Genomic DNA, 20,157 nt, shown 5'->3' with positions numbered 1-20,157 from the left:
AATCACAAGTAATTCTAAGATGATAATATCTTATATTCTTAAAGAAGAGATGTATAGTTCATAGTTTATAGATTAGTTGTGCATTGGTTTGCTCAAATGCATCTCGTAACTGGATGTTATAAAGGATTATTCCATATATATATATATATATATATATATATATATATATATATATATATATATATATATATCAGTTGTGCATTGGTTTGCTCAAATGAATCTCGTAACTGGATGTTATAAAGGATTATTCCATATATATATATATATATATATATATATATATATATATATATATATATATATATATATATATATATATATATATATATATGGATAACTCCTTTATTTCTTAAAGAGTTATCCTAAGAACCAATTACCCTTCTCCCATTCATTCCTAAGGATTGCACTAAGGAACTGACACAATGTCTAGTGCCGCCAAGGTTCTTAGATTACCTCTAGTGAACACGCATTTCACAATAATTGATGAACACCTAGTTCAAGAACACCTAATGAACACTTAGTTCCAATATTACCCAATGAACACCTAGTTCACAAACACTTAATGAACACTTAGTTCAATTATCTCTGATGAACACTAAATTCAAATATCTAATGAATACTTAGTTCGAATATCCATGGTGAACCCAATCACCTAAGGAACACAGAATATGAAAGCTCTTAGTTCAAACAACGTGATAATAAAGTATATCTTGATCCTGTAAAATCACACATATAAATTATATTTCTAAAACAATATATCCCATCCCGTCGATCCCCACATACTGACCCTATACTATGATCTTACGAGATCTAGCCTAAGGAATCGGTATGAACAACAAACTGACGAAGCTGTTTCGGAAATTCCCTAGCAGGAAACGAGGATCAATAAAGACATCAAATGAGGGGAATAGAATGAGTTTCACCACGAACCTTCGTTCGTAAAACAAAGAACCACAAGACATTTTAAGTCAGGGGTAGTTATCTAGATAACAATGCCTAGGCGTGGTCTAACTACCATGAGGTATTATACCCCCAGACTTTACCTATCCCAGCATCGAACTTTGCCTAGCAGTGGCCTGAATACATGAGGTATTTAACCCCCAGACGCACCCTATCCAGCAATATAACAACAGACATACCTATCAGTGGTCTATAACCGACACACTTTATTAGGCAGTCTACGAAGTTCCCTTAATTACTTCGTGAAAGAAAACGCTGACATATGAAGCTCGGTCGATCACCTCATAAAAGAAACGCTGACTCCAAAGCTCTCTCAAAATAATAGTATTGGGAAATACTACTAGAGTACTCCCGTACGCTCCCGTAACCGACACACAAAATTGTCAAAAAGACTTTGTACATGATAATACTTCTGGCACATTATAGTACTTTGGTATGCGAAAGAATCGTACCCGAGAACATAATAGTACCCTGGCACAAGCAGCACCCAAGACACAGAGCTTTGAAAAAGACTTCGTACATAAAATGTACTTCTGTACGTAGGACGTACTCCACCGATCATCAATCTCACAACACACGTACTCTTAATAAGAGACTACCCAATGTCCAAACTTAATTGAACTAAACATCTCATTTAAGTATTAACCCATCACTAGGCAAACCTACCATACTTATAATCAATTCCCAATACTATCTCTGTTTAGGAAAAAGACTAACTAGCGTATACTTAATACAAGGTTTTAAGTAATAATACCATATATATACATCTTAACACATATTGAACCATATCTGATTCGTACGTTGTATATCATCAAATATATCTAACACTTATTTCAGAAAATAACAAATACTTCACGTACATATGTATATTTCATACTTTAATCAATTCTTGTATTCAAAATCACGTTCCTAAAAGGGACTATACATATGATACCTTATCAAATGAACACGTAATTCAAAAATAAATAATTCGTACTCCCGGATCTAAAACTAACCTCTTGATCTGATCTATACTCTTGGATCTAAAACTAACCTTTTGATCTAATCCATACCCTCGGATCTAAAATAAGTTTATCTCTTTATTCCTTTATCTCATGTCCAAACCCATATTTTATCACTTACCAACAACCTCATCTACTCATGTTCTACTCAACATACCTTTAGATACAAAATACATATATAGTTTAACTCATTAAAACTTATATAATTCACCCGTTCCACATTCATCTCAAATAAAAAACAAAATATTATACACATAGCACGTATTTCATAGCAAATACTTAATATTTATGTGTTAGAAGAAAGTGACCACACACTCACTTGATTAGAAGATGATCGGACAGCACTACGGCTTGTAGAAGTAGTAATCCTCAGCAGATCTGTAAGATCTCTACAAAAATCGAACTTCTCGCGGGCAGAGCTTCGACTCGGGAATTTCACTTCTCGAGATCTTCGGGGCCTCGAGACTTGCTTCGGGGATCGGGAATGATACCGGGACTTCGGGATAATTCTTGCACGAAAAACGATGCAAAAACGCAAGAAAAAGGGAAGAAATGAGCAAACTACTCGGCTGCCCTCGACACCCTTTTATAGGGGCTGGAAGCTTGAATTACGCGGGGCGTGATATTAGGTTACACGGGGCGTAACGACGATAAGGTCGCTGACTCCCCCCCATGGATAATATCGGCCAATATATATTTAAATTAAATTTCAAAAATATTTAATAAATTTCAAAAATTCATATCTTCCTCATACGAACTCCGTTTTCGACGTTCTTTATATCCACGCGTAGGTTAGACTATGATCTACAACTTTCGTTTAGACTCCGTCGGCTAATTTTGAATTTATTTTTATTATTTATTTTTAGTAGGCCGGGACAGGAAAACTCCGTTATAAAATCATAACTTCTTCATCCGACGTCCGTTTTCTCCTATCTTTTTATCGTTTTACTAAAATTAATGAGATCTTCAATTCTCATTTAGATTGTTTCGGCTAAAAACCGCTCGGTCTCAAATCGAGTATTCGGGCTGCATACCGCTAAGTCGAAACTTCGAAAAATCATAACTTCCTCATACGAAGTCAGATTTTGGCGTTCTTTTGATGCACGCTCATGGTTTAACATATTCTATGAATTTCATTTAGATTTCTAAGGCTAAATATTGCTCTAAAGTAAATTCACTTTTTACGTCGCGCTGCGCCGTGCCGGTTCTGTCGCGAAACTTCGACAGGTCATAACTTCTTCGTTATAACTCGGATTTCGGCGTTGTTTATATGTATGGAATCCTTGTAACATATACTACAACTTAGTTAAGATTATTCATTCTAAATAATCTTTTATCAAAAAGTCATTTTTGACGCTTATCGTCTCTAAATTGACTAGCCCCGATCTACGGGCGTTACACCTTCCATATATATATATATATATATATATATATATATATATATATATATATATATATATATATATATATATATATATATATATATATATATATATATATATATATATGACTTGATATGTAAATTGTATGGCTATATAGTCAAAGTAATTCGTTCTTTTTTCCCTAATAGGAAATGCGATATATGTAGGCCCCTCGGTGATTTGAGTTGATCTACGAAAACCAGGCACCTGGTCCGGACTAAATTGACGTGTTCAATTTTTTAGTTTGAAATTCGATCACAAATCCGGAAATCGGGAATCAAAATAAATGAACATGACTTTGATCATTTATCCCATGACTTAGTTCATACGATATCTTGTAGAATGAAGGAATAGCTTATCACTTATCTTAGGGTCAACGTTTGATTTGAATCAGAGTTGAGTAGTGGATTTGGAAAGCACTCTTTGTTGTTTAGTTCAAGATCTATACTTGCAATTGTAGTTACAGACTTATCCAAGTGAGAGACTGTTGGATTAAGGTGTCTAAACCAGAAACTAAATTGGTATATTCTTGTAACTAGAAGTAAAGTCCTTTTTGGGTTTCCCTCATGATAAAAAATAGATAGAATTGATATTAGGAGAGGGAAGTATAATTTATTAGATTATTATATGATGAATAAACTAATTGGAAATTATGGGAAAATGATTTGTGAATTTATTATGTGATTAATAAATTAATATGAAATCAATTGTTAAATGATTGATTTGTTAATTTATATGGTTAATAAGTTAATAAGAAATCAATTAGAATTGATTAATTATTAATCATAATTAATATGGAATTAATTCGGGGTTAATTGGAATTAATTGAATGTGCAAAGGATGAAATGTAATTGTTCAATAGTCGAACAAAAGAGGCAGTTCTAGAAGCATCCATATCATGGATGGTTTTATGGAGCTTCTTAGGGTTTCCAGAAGCCTCCTGGTTGTATAAAACAAAAGGATTTGAATTATGATTAAATATATTATTTAGTTAATTCAAATATTGTTTTGCCTGCAAGTTACCTAAACTATAAACAGGAATCTTTAGCTTGCAATTTTCATTTACCAAATTACCTAAAGGCATAGGAATGAAATTTCCCTCATATCTCCTATCTCTCCCCCTCATTCTATGGTTTCTGGTTTTGGGTGAGAGTCATTAGAGGCATCACCCTTTTGGTGCTTGCTTTCCAAGGAACCTCAAGAGGATTTGATTTGATTTGATTATTTGTGTAACATCCCAAAAATTTCATAAAATTTAAACTTTTCAAAACAACCCTTTTTCTATAGAAGTGTTTACAAAAACCGTTGTTCCCAAAATTTTATTTAAAAATCAGAATCTCTTTCAACATAATTTTCAAAATATTCACGTTATCAAAGTTTCCCAGAAATCATAAGTCCAAAATGCGAGGATGTGTACGGTCACGCCTTCACCTTGCCACGATCCATTGAAGTACTTGAAACCATAAACCAAAACTGTAAGCACGAAGCTTAGTGAGTTCCCCAAAAGTACCAACACCCAAACAGATAACATATACAAATAACAACATGTATACAGGGCCTGCAGCATGACTGGAACACCCCACCGACCTACAATCCATCTGGTACGCCACAAAAACGCCCTACCGGCCTATAGTCTATTTGGTACGCTCACAGAACCTTCAGCATAACTAGTACGCCTCACCGGACCTTCAGCCTATCTGGACCGTTCTCTAAGCCTTCGGCCTGATTGGTACACCCCACTGGCCTTCAGTCTATCCAGGATGCCTTGGGTATGTTGGCCTTCAGCACAAAGCATGCCTGCCTCAATCCAACCACACACACAAACCATGTCGACATATACATAACAGATAAGCATACATATAATGTACTAATATAAAAATTATCGGGTTTGTTGACTGGCAGCACTAAGCAGTATAGTCTCAACCCAACCTCACTACATCAACACATGCTATTGGAAAACATATAGCTAGAACATATATGATACAAATCTAACATATCACTAAGCATAGCAACTTCCTATCTACTAGGATACCGATCTAACAGATGATAACAACATAGAAACATCCTATCTGCCAGGATATCGATGTAACAGATCATATTAGTACAATAGCATGCATAACAGGATATCAATCCAATGGGCCAACATTGGTGCCTTCGACCCGCAAGTACAGTGATGACAACTCACCTCGAATGCAGAACAAGATATCAATCCTTAGCTGCTACCCTATCGGCTTCCGAGCTATCAAAACCACTAACACACCGAATTAGCAATTAGATCCCATGCTATAATCCATACTTGGAGTAAAATGACCATTTTACCCCTGACCCAACATACACCAAAACTGAGGCCCAAAACCAAAAGATTCACAAAGGCCCACTAATGGCCCAATTTTTTGAATTAGGCCCAACCCCATATGGGTCTTATCCTAAGCCCATATTTTCCTTATATCCAAATCAGGTTATTGCAAACACCCCTCGGGACAAACTTGGTCAAAGAAATACATCAAAAGTCAAAGTCAACGGTCCAAGTTGACCCAACTCGCCGAGTTGTACTTCAATTCGTTGAGTTTCTCCATCGATCTGCACAGATCGGGGAAAACCAAGTCAACTCGCCGAGTTGACCCACCAACTCGTCAAGTTCCTCTATTAATCTAAAAAATTCGGGAAAAACTGAGCCAACTTGCCGAGTTTATCCATTGGGACATGACTCCAAAACCTAAATCTGACGTCCTTAAGCTGAAAAACTACGTAAAGTTGCCAACTTTACATTCATGCATGTCTAAATGAAGCTCTTAATCTTGGAATGGACTTAATAATTGACTTAATTCAAGCATGACACGAAAATCCTCATAAAGCTTGCACCTTTAAGCTCAAGGGTACAAAAACCAACCCAAATCTGGAAGAACAACCCCTAAAATGACTTTACTCCATCATCATCCCCTAAAAGAGGCCAAAACACCACAAAACCCAAAATAAGGAGATCTAATCAAATACTAAGCAAGTTTTGGACTGTATACCCGAAATGTGGTGGAAATGGAGCAAAGAACCCATATTTGAAAGCTCCTATTCGAACCACCACTTTGCACCAAACTTTTCTTCCTTCAATGATCGTCAAAACACACCTACAATGAACTCACAACACTCAAGGAAGCTCTAGGGTTTCGAGATTAGGGTTAGGGGCTATGGAGGCTGGAAATGAGGCCGACACCTGGGACTTTAGGTGTTTAAATAGGCTGCAACAACCTAAAATTAGGGTTTCCTTCTGAGTGGCCAACTCACCTAGTTGAGGCTCCTCAACTCGTCGAGTTGCCTCATTAAACTTCATGGTCAAGCCAACTTCTACTAGCTGAGTTGAGGCTCCTCAACTCATCGAGTAGACCTATTAAATCCCCACGATTTTCATCTTCAACTTGCCGATTTGGCTCCTCCAACTCGCCGAGTTCAACTTGAAATTGGCATAAATCCATAATTAACCTTCTATATTCCAGGTGTTACAACTTGTTATAATAATCAAAAGGTATGTAACCCAAATCTTTCTGTTAAATTTGATTTTCATAGCCTCTCTCTAGGGTTTCTTGATGTTCATAGTTTATTGTTATCAATAGAGAAAACATAGATCCTTTTTAGGTTACATGTGAACTTAAGGGTTTAAGTGTTTTTCCACCACATCAATTTTTTATATATATATAATATAGAAAACCAATTAGGTACATGGGGATGATTCTATTTGGGTCATTGTTGATAGATTGACCAAGATTGTTCATTTCATTCCTATTGCTGAGAGTATTTTGTAACACTCAGTTTCGAATCGCTTCATTATTGCGGCTGCTACCTGATCGTTAGTTATATTAAGGCTTGGGGCTTAGTGAAGAAAGGATTTTGCCATTTTTGGATGAGGGTGTAAAATTCTAAGTGATCCGAGTGTTCGATGGTATTTTCGAGTCCAAGGGAAAAATCATAATTTGTTATCTCATTCCTTTATGAATTTTGGGTTTGGTTCAAGGATATTTAAGGCTATGATGGGTTACTAGAAGTGTAGGGTTTCTCTTCACCTTTCCGTAGATATAAAGTTCATCGGAAACGAACTTAAATCGAGGAAGTTATGGCCTTCAGAGTATTTAGCGTTTTAGAGGGAGCCCTGGTACGTGGGGCATACCAGGGGAGTATATAGGGCGTACTGCTATGGAGGTCAGTACGCTTGGCGTAAGGTGGTAAACGCTGGGTGTAATGTAAAGGGTGGTATGGGGGTGCGAGGCCTCACATGTTGGGCATACAAAGGTACGTTAGAAAACCCTAGTTTTTGTGTTGTGCCATATATAAGCTTTATGATAGCCCCTTTTGATCATTTATAAGACAACATCCATGCTTTAAAAACCCTAAGTTGACCCCTAGCCCGTGTTTGGTTTTTTGAAGCTCTTGTGAGATTTGTGGAGGGTTTTGCGGATCAAGAAGAAAAAGGAGAAACTTGAAGACTTATTGTTTGAAGGAAAGCTTTGAGATCTAGCATTTGCATCTCATTTTGGTAGCTTGGGAGGTATAGAGTTCAAACCTTTCCTTTTCATTTCATAGATCTTCTTCTTGTTGCATTTTTTGTCATTTGGACCCCTTTTGGTTGATGATTGGGAGTTAAAGTCATTTTTTAGGCTTGAAATTGTAGATCTGGATATATCATGGGTTCTTTAGGCATAAAGGTGAAAATTTTATGGTGGTTTTGGTTCCATGCATGTATTAAGTCAAGTATTAAGCTCTTTTGAGCTCTAGAGTCCCATTTAGCCATGCATTCACATAATGTTGGCAACTTTATGTGATTAACCACCTTAGGAAAGTCAAATTTGAGCTCAATCCCAAGTCTTAATGGATTAAGTGATAAATTTGGAAAGAAGGTCATGGTTGGTGAGTACGTTGGGTGTACAAGTATGTAAGTTGCACGTACAAGCCTCATATACTGTCCGCTGAGCGTACAACGCTGAGTATGCCCCATGTACTCGGCAGACTTGGGCTTTTTGCGTTTTGGGCTTGGTTGTGTTGGGCCATGTTAGGCCATCTAAATTTTTACAGTAGGCTATGGTGACTTATTTAGATTTCTTGGGAAAAGGCCCACGAAAGGAATTGGACCTATTTTGAAAAATTGGGCCATATTTGGGCTTTAGATGTTTATTTTGGATTTTAGGCCTTTGGCCATTTAGTTTGGGCCTTGGCTTTGGACCAAGCTTAAGGAAGGGTAAAATGATATTTTACCCCAATTTGGACTCATAATGTGAGTCAGGGGCTAGATATTGATGGAATGTCGTCGTGGTATTTGATAGTGTGTGGATTTTAGCGGATCTGCAGTCAGAGATTATTCATGGGATTGGCTGTGATGGGGTGTTGTCTTGATATTGGCGGTTCGGGGATCTGGCAACCAGCAGCCAGGGATCGTCTTTATGTTTCGGCTGTGCGAGGTGGGTTTTCCTCACTGTACTTACGAGTCGAAGGCACTAAGGTCAGACCTTTGGATTCAATCATGTTATGGATGCTATTGTTTAGAGGTGATCTGTTTGATCGGTATTGTAGTTTATAGGATATGTTATGTTTATTGATATGTAGATATGTCTATCTGCCTATGGACTGTTTATATGTTTATCTGTTATATGTCGGCATTTTGTGTTGGGTTAAGGTTATATTACTCCATGTTGTAGCCAACAAACCCAAGAGCATTCCAGATACGACCTGAGGATTGGGTGGTATGCCAGATTCGTACTGAGGGCTTGAGGGTATTCCATCTCGAGGATGACTGGACCCGTTGTGTATTGGCATTCCAACCTGAGGGTTGATTGGGCTTGGGTTATTCCAACCCGATGGTTGATTGGATCCGACATGATAGTATGGATTATGGTGAGACTGGATTGCTTTGTGTGTCAGTCAACAGGCATAGGGTATTCCAACCTGATGGTTGAATGGAACTGATATGTTTTGTATTCCAACTTGATGGTTGATTGGACCAAACCGCTTATGATACGAGGGTATTCCATCCAAGGGGTGACTAGGCCCATCATAAACATGCCTGGTATTCTATCCCGAGGTTGAACGGACAAGGCATGAGTATTGGAGCATGCCTATTGTATATGTTGTCTGTTTGTGTAGTGGTATTTTGGGGTTGATGGGTTTTATGTACTCAAACATTCCTATGGTGCACATACAACCCTAATGCTTTGGATCTAAGTTTTCTCTAATTATACATGCAACATTGTTTTCCAAAGTATATAGCCTAAACTAGTATGCAAGGTAACATTTAAATCATAAAAACAGTTAGAAGATTACCTTGTGTAGTAGCTTGCTTATCTTTGACCTTTAGGAACCTAGCACCTCAAGTGTGATGCCTCAAATGTCTTATAACAAACCAAGAACAAGAGAAAGGACTTGAGAGATAGGTATGGGAGATCAAAATCGGCTAGCTACCACTATAGTGTGCATGAGTGCCGATTTTAGGTGTTAGGCACTTCTTTTATAGTCTAGGATTACAACCATGCAAACCTTAATGACTCTTCATACTTCTTAGTCTTTTGGGCTAAACCTTCTTGGCCTTTCACATATGTTTAATCCAACTCTTATCAACATGATACATGAGTCCAACTAGAAGTATCACTGATTTACCTAATCAGTCCCTATAACTTTAATCAGTTTCTTTTGATCACTAAATTATTACCAAATTAATTCTTGATCAATACTAATTAAATAATGTGATTTCTCAATTAATATATTATACTTATAGTATATTAATAAATCACAATAACCTCTTCCTCAAGTATCCATTCTATCAAATTGTTCCAGAGTGTTACAACCCAAATGGACCATGCTATTATCGGGTCAAGTACATACCAATTATAGTTATGGGTTTAGACACCTAATCCAACAGTCTCCCACTGATGAATCTAATAACTAAAATTGCCAATGTAGCTTCAAAACCGAGTAGCAATCGTAGCTCTCTAAAAGCCAATATCGAATCCTGACGTGCCATTTAGATAAGGGACCATATAATCCTCTGTTCTTCAAGATATCATGCAGAAAAATACATGGAACATAGTAATACCTATTGTCCAGCAGTTTGTTTCCCGATTTTTGATTTGTTTGACATAGAACTTAATTGAACACATCAATTTAGCTCTGACCGGGCCCGACACATAAGTCAAAACAAAATCATCGAGGGGACCAAGATATCACTTTTAATCCTCTTAGGATAAAAGGAACATATAAACTTCGACTTATATGCGTGTACTAACTATTATTTAAATCATACATAACAACACGTTTTATAACATCGAGTTACTGATGTGTTCTTGCACTATCAATGTATAACCAACTCATAATTGCCAACTCATATATCTTGGTTTGAAGATTATATGATAGTATCATCTCACAATCACTCGTGATAAATTCCATGAAGTGATTCATGTGACTGTGGGTTGATCCAATACTCAAATCTTATTTCAAGAGTACTCCTGAATGTTGTAGCAAACCTTTGCAATGTCTAACTCCTTAGACAATCTTACAAAACCCATTCATGACAGTCTACTTACATAACCTACTTCCAAAGTATGATCGACTGTGGATAGTTTGAATAATCTTATTATTCTGGAAGTCAAAACATGCAAAATGAAGCAATAGTAAATAATTGATACAAGATAGTAACTTTACTTATAAATAAAACTCCTTTTATTCAATCATCAAATGTCAAGTTAATTTTATCTATTACAAGTTTCTAAATATCAATTTAATCATTAAAACTAATATAGTCCTTCAGCCCAATACTCCTTGTATGCAGCAAGTACTTATCCCTGCTGAGTCCTTTTCTAAGGGGATCTGTTGGGTTCTTCTCTGACGACATCCTCTTCACTACGAGTAGTCCTTCTTCTACTTGATGGCTTATAAAGTGATATTTTCTGTCGATATGCCTGGATCTGCCATGATCCCTTGGTTCCTTGGCTAAGGCAACTGCACTTTCATTGTCACAGAAAATATCCATAGGCTCCTTTACAGTTGGTACAACTCCAAGGTATCCAATGAAGTTCTTCATCCATATTGTCTCCTTTGCAGCTTCGCTTGTTGCTATGTACTCTGATTCGCACATTGAATCAGCCACAGTTTCCTGTTTGAAACTTTTCCATGTAATTGCTCCTCCATTAATGGTAAATGCCCAGCCTGAATGAGAGCGGAAATTATCTTTGTCGGTCTGAAAGCTGGTGTCACTATACCCTGTCACTCTCAAGTCATCACTCCCACCGAGGGTAAGGACCCAGTCCTTAGTCCTCCGTAGGTACTTATGAATGTTCTTTACCGTAGTCTAGTGAGTTTTACCAGGGTTCCCTTGATATCTGCTGACCATGCTCAAAGTAAAGGTCACATCATGGCGAGTACATGTCATAGCATACATGATCGAGCCAACTGCAAAAGCATATGGTACTCAACTCTTTTGCTATCTCAGCCTCTGTCTTACTCAGACTTACTCAGTTTGGTATTGCTCTGGATTGGTAATTCTCCTCTCTTGGAATTATCCATGCTAAAATGTTTCAACACCTTATCCAGGTAGGTTCTTTGACTAAGTCCTGCTAGTCTTTTACTCTTGGTTCTCAACATCCTCATCCCTAGAATGTAAGTAGCTTCTCTGAGGTCCTTCATAACGAAACACTTCCCAAGCTAGGACTTAACCTGCTGCAAGGTTGGAATTTCATTTCCTATGAGAAATATGTCATCCACATACAACACGAGAAAGGTAACTATACTCCCACTAGCTTTGATATATACACAGGACTCATCCTCGCTTCTCGAAAATCCAAACTCTTTGACTTTCTCATCGAAACAAAGATTCCATCTGCGAGATGTTTGTTTCGATCCATAAATGGATTTCTCAAGCATACACACTCTATTAGGGTACCTTACCCTCTGGCCGATTCATGTAAACATCTTCAGCCAACTTCCCATTAAGGAAAGCGGTTTTGACATCCATTTGCCATATTTTATAATCATGAAATGCAGCAATGGCTAACATAATCCTTATAGATTTAATCTTAGCCACTGGTGAGAAGGTCTCTTCATAGTCAACTCCAGGAGTTTGAGTAAATCCTTTCGCAACCAATCGCGCCTTATAAGTGTGTACTTTCCCATCCATGTCGGTATTCTTCTTGAAGATCCATCTGCACCTGACTGTCTTACGACCTAGTACATTGTCAACCAAGTTCCAAACCTGATTGTCATACATGGACTGAATCCCGTTGTCCATCGCCTCTTTCCATTTAGCAGACTCAGGGCCTGCCATAGCTTCCTTGTAGTTGTTATGCTCATCTAAATTTACCAGTGCACTATCACTGGTAAATGTATCACCTTCAGTATTAATATGGAAACCATACAACTCAGGTGCCTGTCTAACTCTACTTGAACGCCTCAGAGGTAAGGACTCGTCAATCGGCTCAACAGGAGTTTCCTCCTCGGGTTGAGTGCTAGTGTTTGAATTTCCTTCATCGCTTAACTCTTGAAGCTCTTCAAGGTCAATTTGCCTCCTACTGTCCTCTTGGCATATGAGTTCTCTCTCACAAAATAATCCTTTCCTTGCCATGAAGACAAAACTGTCACTCGGTCTACAGAAGAGATTTCTAAAGGATTTATGTGGGTAGCCGATGAAAATACAACGCTCACTATGAGGTTCGAGCTTGTCATGAGTTTATTTTCTCTCAAAAGACTCGCAACCCCAAACCTTGATGTGTGCTAACGAGCGAACCTTCCCTGTCCACATCTTGTGAGGTGTTTTGGAAACCTTTTTAGTTGGGACTAGATTAAGGATATGGGCGGCAGTCTCTAAGGCATACCCCCAGAATGAGATAGGTGACGAATCTCGACTCATCATGGAACGAACCATGTCCAACAAGGTTCGATTGCGCCTCTCAGCCACACCATTAAGTTGCGGTATCCTAGGTGGCGTCAATTGTGAAACAATTCCACATTCCTTAAGATAGGCGTGGCACTCGATACTAAGATACTCTCCTCTTCGATCGGATCAAAGCATCTTTATCTTCCTGCCCAGCTGATTCTCTACTTCTTGCTTAAACTCTTTGAACTTTTCAAAGGTTTATGACTTATGCTTGATTAAGTAGACATATCCATATCTACTATAATCATTAGTAAAAGTCACATAGAAGCGGTTAGCATCCCTTGTGGCGGTTCTGATGAGTCCACAAACATCAGTGTGTATGAGATCCAACAAACCCTCACCCCTTTCACAAGTACCAATGAAGGGTGACTTGGTCATCTTTCCAAGCAAACAAGATTCACAAGTGTCATCCGACTTTAAGTCAAATAACTCCAACACTCCATCCTTTTGGAGTTCGGCTATGCGCTTCTTGTTAACATGTCCAAGACGACAATGCCATAATCATGCTTTATCCAAAACATTGGATGAATCAATATGCAACACATTATTTCCTAAGTTATCTACAACCATCACAGTTTCATATACACCATCACAAGGTAATGCTTCAAAATAAAATGTACCATTATAATGAGCATTAATACTACCAATTTCATTTTAAAAAGAAAAGGTAAAACCTTGTTTATACAAACTATGAAAGGAAATAATATTTATCGTCATATCAAACGAGTAGCAACAATTATTCAGTTCTAGATTTAACCCACTACTAAGCAATAAAGTACAAACTCCAATCTTGGTGATAGATGACTTTTTCCTATTCCCCATGATCAAGTTCATCTTCCCATGCTCCACATCCCTACTTCTTTTTAGTCCCAACAAATCAGAACAAATGTGAAAACCACATCCTGTATCCAAGACCCAAGAATTAGCATGTGATGAGTTATTAGACATAATAGTATAAATACCCGCGAAGGAGGGTTTGATCTTCCCATCATTTATGTCCTGCAAGTATTTGGGGCACCTTCGTCTCCAGTGCCCTTTTTCATGACAATGGAAATACTCGACTTCCTTTGGATTGGAAGAGGGTTTAGCAGAACCAACTTTGGTCCCACTAGAAGAGGATCCATCATGGTAGCAATCATAATACACAACACTTTGATCACGTCCATCAAATCTGACCCTCCCACATAAGTTCATGAGGGAGAAAGAGCCTGAAGGGTTTGGGTTTGAAGTAGTGTTGGAAGACATCTGAAAAGAAAGACAAAGTTTAGATTAGATAATGGTCCTTAATATTGCACCCAGATGAAATATTAAGTTTAGGACCCAACACAATATTTTACAATTTGGAAGAGGGATGTCGTAATCCAATTGCAAAATATTTGAAGGTAGGTAAATGACGACTTACCAATTTCCACCATGAAAAAAAAATTGATTATTAAGTTTTAATTGGACTGAAATTCCTAGATTCTTTTGAGATTCATTGAACTTTTCAATGGCATGTTTAAATATCGATTATGCCCTTCAAGTTTGTGACTGGGATGTCGAGAATCACAAACAAGGTGTGAATAACCATGCAAATTAACTTGGTACACTTAATGCTACAAATCATCTAATCAATGTGTCGGTTAACAACACACGCTCCATTGATACATGATTAACATCAAGCTACCCTTTGCCACACATTGTCAGTCCCAAATTAGTGTGTCGGTTAACCACATACGCTCCACTAACGACTTAACAAGGTGCAAAGTGAAACTTCATGGAATAGCACCATTTTCACATTTTTCCTAAAGTAACTAAGATTGGGAATTTATAAAAGTTTAGTTACTTAAATAATTATCATTATACTTATTAATGAGAATTAATCACTTGTCCTACTCATTCGGCTAACGACCCTCCACCGGTCAAGGAAGCGGTGGCTGAGAGTGGACACCCATTAAACCATCATTTTATAGGCAGTAACCTTATACCCCCCTTATAGATCGGCTTCGTGAATGAGGCCTACTAACGGTAAGACTGACTTGTCTTATACATACATATATATATATATATATATATATATATATATATATATATATATATATATATATATATATATATAAGTATTAAACTTTAATATTATAATAGTATAAGGGTTGAATTTTAAACTTTTAAAATTCTAGGGTTTGGAATTAAAGTTTCATAAATGAGACTCTTCAAGTTCCAAAACTTGATTGCAAGTTTTGTAACTTATCAAAAAAATTTATTTCCATGACTTACGGATTTTAAAGTTCCATGAATAAGACCTTTCAAATTCCAAAATTGAGGACAAGTTATGAAACCTTTCAAGATCTCTTAAATTCTATAACTTACAATAGTTAATGGTTTCATAAATAAAGACTTTTCATATTCCATAAAGTGAGGACAAGTTATGGAACAGTTCAAGAAACACATAGATCAAATTAAACCAATTCAATTATCATATAATTCATCATTTACCAATTTGACCTAGTTTCACATTCAAGATAGTTTCAAATTTTACCAATAATTAGTTTTTCACAAAATCAAGTAATTATCTTAAAATTTGACAACTTCATGTTTTTGGATGGGGATAAACATTACCATATTATTAAAATCAAATTTTATGAACCAAAACAGTTTGTGGTAATAATCCTAATCCAAAACAGGCCAAAAGCTCGAAAAATCTACCATCAGATAAGCCAACTCGTCGTGTAACGCCTGTAGATCAGGGCTAGTCAATTTAGAGACGATAAGCATCAAAAATGACTTTTTGATGGAAGATTATTTAGAAGTATTAATCTTAACTAAGTTATAGTATATGTTACAAAGATTTCGTACATATAAAGAACGCCAAAATCCGAGTTATAACGAAGAAGTTATGACATGTCGAAGTTTCGCAACAGAACCGGCACGACACAGCGCGACGTAAATAGTGAATTTACATTAGAGCGATATTTATCCAAAACAATCTAAATGAGAATTGAGGATCTTATCGATAGTAGTGCAACGACGGAAAGACAGACGAAAACGGACGTCAGACGAAGGAGTTATGAGTTTATAACGGAGTTTTCCTGTCCCGGTCTACTAAAAATAATATATAAGTAATATAATTATAATATATTAAAAATAAAGTCAAAATTATCCAATGGAGTCTAAACGAGAGTTGTAGATCATAATCTCACATCCGCGGCGATATAAAGAACGTCGAAAACGGAGTTGGTATGCGAAAGTTATGAATTTCTGAAGTTCGGGGCACGAAACCGCAAAACTATCAGATACCACGACGTGGCAAGCAGTGCCACGACGTGGCCAGTCTTCTGACACCTCCGGGAGTCCCCCATATGCAACTTGCAATGATGCATGCAGTGACGACCAAGCCCACGACGTGGGAAAAGGTGTCACGACGTGGCAAGGGCCAATTTTGCCCTATAAAAAGATTTGAAGGGCCAGCCATTTAGACTTGTTATTTTCTCTTCTCTCTCTCCCGTTTTACCTCGATTTACGTGCAAGAAATATCCCGAAGCCCCGGTATCAACCCCGAGACCCGAAGCCCAAAGATCCCGAGAAGAAAAGAGTTTCCGAGCCGACGCTCTGCCCGCGACAAACCCGGTGTGTGAAGATATCCCGGTTTCACCGAAGAATACCACTCTTAGAGCTGTAGTGCTATCTGATCATCTTCTGATCAAGTGAGTGTATAGTCACTTTCATCTTACACATATATATTAAGTATTTTATAAAATACGTGCTATGTGTGTGTGTGTGTGTATATATATATATATATATATATATATATATATATATATATATATATATTGTTGTTTATATGTGTCAATGTGTGGTTACTTTCTTCTAACACATAAATATAAAGTATTAGCTATGAAATATGTGCTATGTGTTATATATTATTTGTCTATTTGAAATGGGCATGGAATTGATGTTTTATACAGGTGTTAAATGATTTAAACTGTGTAAGTATTTAGATCTACGAAAATGTTGGGTAGAACATGGGTAGATGGGATAGTTGGTGACTATGGAGTTAGCGCCTATTGTATAAACCTTGGTGACTATGGAGTTAGCGCCTATTAGATAAACCTTGGTGACTATGGAGTTAGCGCCTATTAGATAAACCTTGGTGACTATGGAGTTAGCGCCTATTGTATAAACCTTGGTGACTATGGATTTAGCGCCTACTGTTAAGTGAACCTTGGTGACTATGGAGTTAGCACCTATTGTATAAACCTTGGTGACTATGGAGTTAGCGCCTACTGTTAGATCAACCTTGGTGACTATGGAGTTAGCGCCTACTGTTAGATAAACCTTGGTGACTATGGAGTTAGCGCCTACTGTTAGATAAACCTTGGTGACTATGGAGTTAGAGCCTATTGTATAAACCTTGGTGACTATGGAGTTAGTGTCTATTGTATAAACCTTGGTGACTATGGAGTTAGCGCCTATTGTATAAACCTTGGTGACTATGGAGTTAACGCCTACTGTTAAGTGAACCTTGGTGACTATTGATGGGTTTTTGGTCATAAGACATCCTATGTGCTCATACAAACCCTAAAGCTCGGATCTAGGTTTCTCTATTGTACATACTTTGAATCCAAGACTTTGAACCCTAATTCTAGCATATGGAAATCAGAATTCACATGTAAATAAGTTTAAGAACATACCTTGATTGTTATGTAGCAATAACAATCCAATTCCTCCTTGAATTGACCTTGGAAAGCAGAGAGTCACAAGTGTCACTCCTCTAATGGCTCACAAACACCATAAGCAAGTGGAGAAGGTATAAAGAGAGAGGAGGAAGGTTAGAATTCGTATCTAGGACTTCTTGAGAAGGGATCCACGAATTCATGACCCTAGGGGTGTTTATATAGGTGTAGAGATAGGGTTTCAGTCATTATCCTTATCTAGTTGATTATCCATTAAGCAACCAATAAGATAATCCTTGAATCCTTATCATACTCGAATTCTAAGGCTTTCCAACCTCAAATTCATCCACCATACTTATAAGATAATCCTTACCTTATTTTGTAACTATCACATAATTACAAATCAGCCCCTATAGTTTAATTAATTACATTTGATCACAAAACTAATTCTTAATTAATTATTGACCAATATTAATTAAACAAATATGATTTCTCCTTTAATATATTATTCTTATAACATATTAATAAATCATAATAACCTCTCTCTCTATTTATTTCTCCAATCAAGTTGCTTTGGTGAAGGCAACCCAAAAGGACCATGCACCATCGGGTCAAGTACATACCAAAATAGTTATGGACTTAGACACTAATCCAACAGTCTCCCACTTGGATAAGTCTAATAACTATTATGCGTATGACTTCAGATCCCGATCTGCAATCGTAGCTTTCCAAAGCCGCTATCAACTCTGATCCTATCAGATACGCGTGTCCTTAGATAAGGGATCATATATTCCTCCATTCTAGATATCACATGAGATATGATTTCAAATCATTCTCTTTGTACTATATCTCGATTCTGATTTATGACGACTGACTAATTGAACAAATCAAATTAGCCCTAGCCCGGCCGAGCATTTACGTTTGTCATCACTAAACCATCGAGGGGCCCAAAGATATCGCTTTTATCCTACTTTGGATAAAAGGAATGGATAAACTTTGATACAATGCTCGCTTGCACTCACGCACCGAATCACACACAACAATATGTTTTATAACACCAAGTTACTGGTGCGTTTACATATTATCAATGTGCAACCGATTTGCAAGATACAACTCACACATCTCGGTTTCAAGAATATAAGATGTTATCGTCTCACCAATCACTCGTGATACAATCCATGGAGTGATCCAAGTGAGTGTGGGTCTAATCCAATGCTCAAATCACATTCATAAGCACTCATGAACGTTGCAGCAAACATTTGCTTATGTCTAATACTTTTCTAGACAATCCACACACCAATTCACGACAGTCTTCATTCATATCTACTTCCAACATATGAACGACTGTGGCCCGTTTGAATAATTCGATTATTCTTAATAAACTCAATTATTCTGGAAGTCAAAACATGCAAATGTGAAACAAAAGAATAATACTAATCCCATATGGCCTCAAACCTTTGAGTATAAATAAAACACCTTTTATTTATCACCATATTGATTACTCATTATTTGTCGTTTCGGGTAATCAACTTCTTACTTGAATTACAACACTTGTCCTATGCTCCCAGCATGCACACAATGCTTACCTATGGTTCTTACTTTGTGAAATAGATCTCATTGGACACATTTCCAATCATTCTCATTTCACAACTCCAAATCCGTTTTTCATAAGTTAAAGAATATCAAATTCTTGTTACTTATAGAATATGCTAGATTCTAACATTCTATGCAACTTATCCTTTCGTAATGTCACTGCACCAAAGTCATAAAGACTATTGCCAATGATATTACAAAATCTTCTATCGGAGATTGTTACAAGACAATTCCATAGACGTGATGTCTCTCACTCAAAGTACATTCTTTGAACATCCTGTTCCAAATGACAACTCATTCTTAATAGAATCTTTTCTATTCGTAATGATGTCGATATGGTCCATCCAATATGGAAACATTTCCATATTTTCCAATACTATACTTCCAACTACTCACAAGCGACCAATCCTCGTCGAACTTGGATTGTCCTTTGATAGTTGTTTAATTATTTTAGTCTAAATCGATTCTAGTCCTTTTTCCCTCTAAATGTGCTAAACATTCGGAAAATTTTAGAATGGTCAAACATTAAAGCATTTGCAATCGATCCTATACCCGAATCGTATGGGACACGACGCATAATGTTTTATTTGCTATGTTCTCAAAATTCGAACTGTGAAGAGGGATGCCGT

The sequence above is a fragment of the Lactuca sativa genome, chromosome 3, assembly GCF_002870075.4.
Source record: "Lactuca sativa cultivar Salinas chromosome 3, Lsat_Salinas_v11, whole genome shotgun sequence".
Lineage (NCBI taxonomy): Eukaryota > Viridiplantae > Streptophyta > Magnoliopsida > Asterales > Asteraceae > Lactuca > Lactuca sativa.
This window is presented reverse-complemented; position numbering follows the sequence as displayed.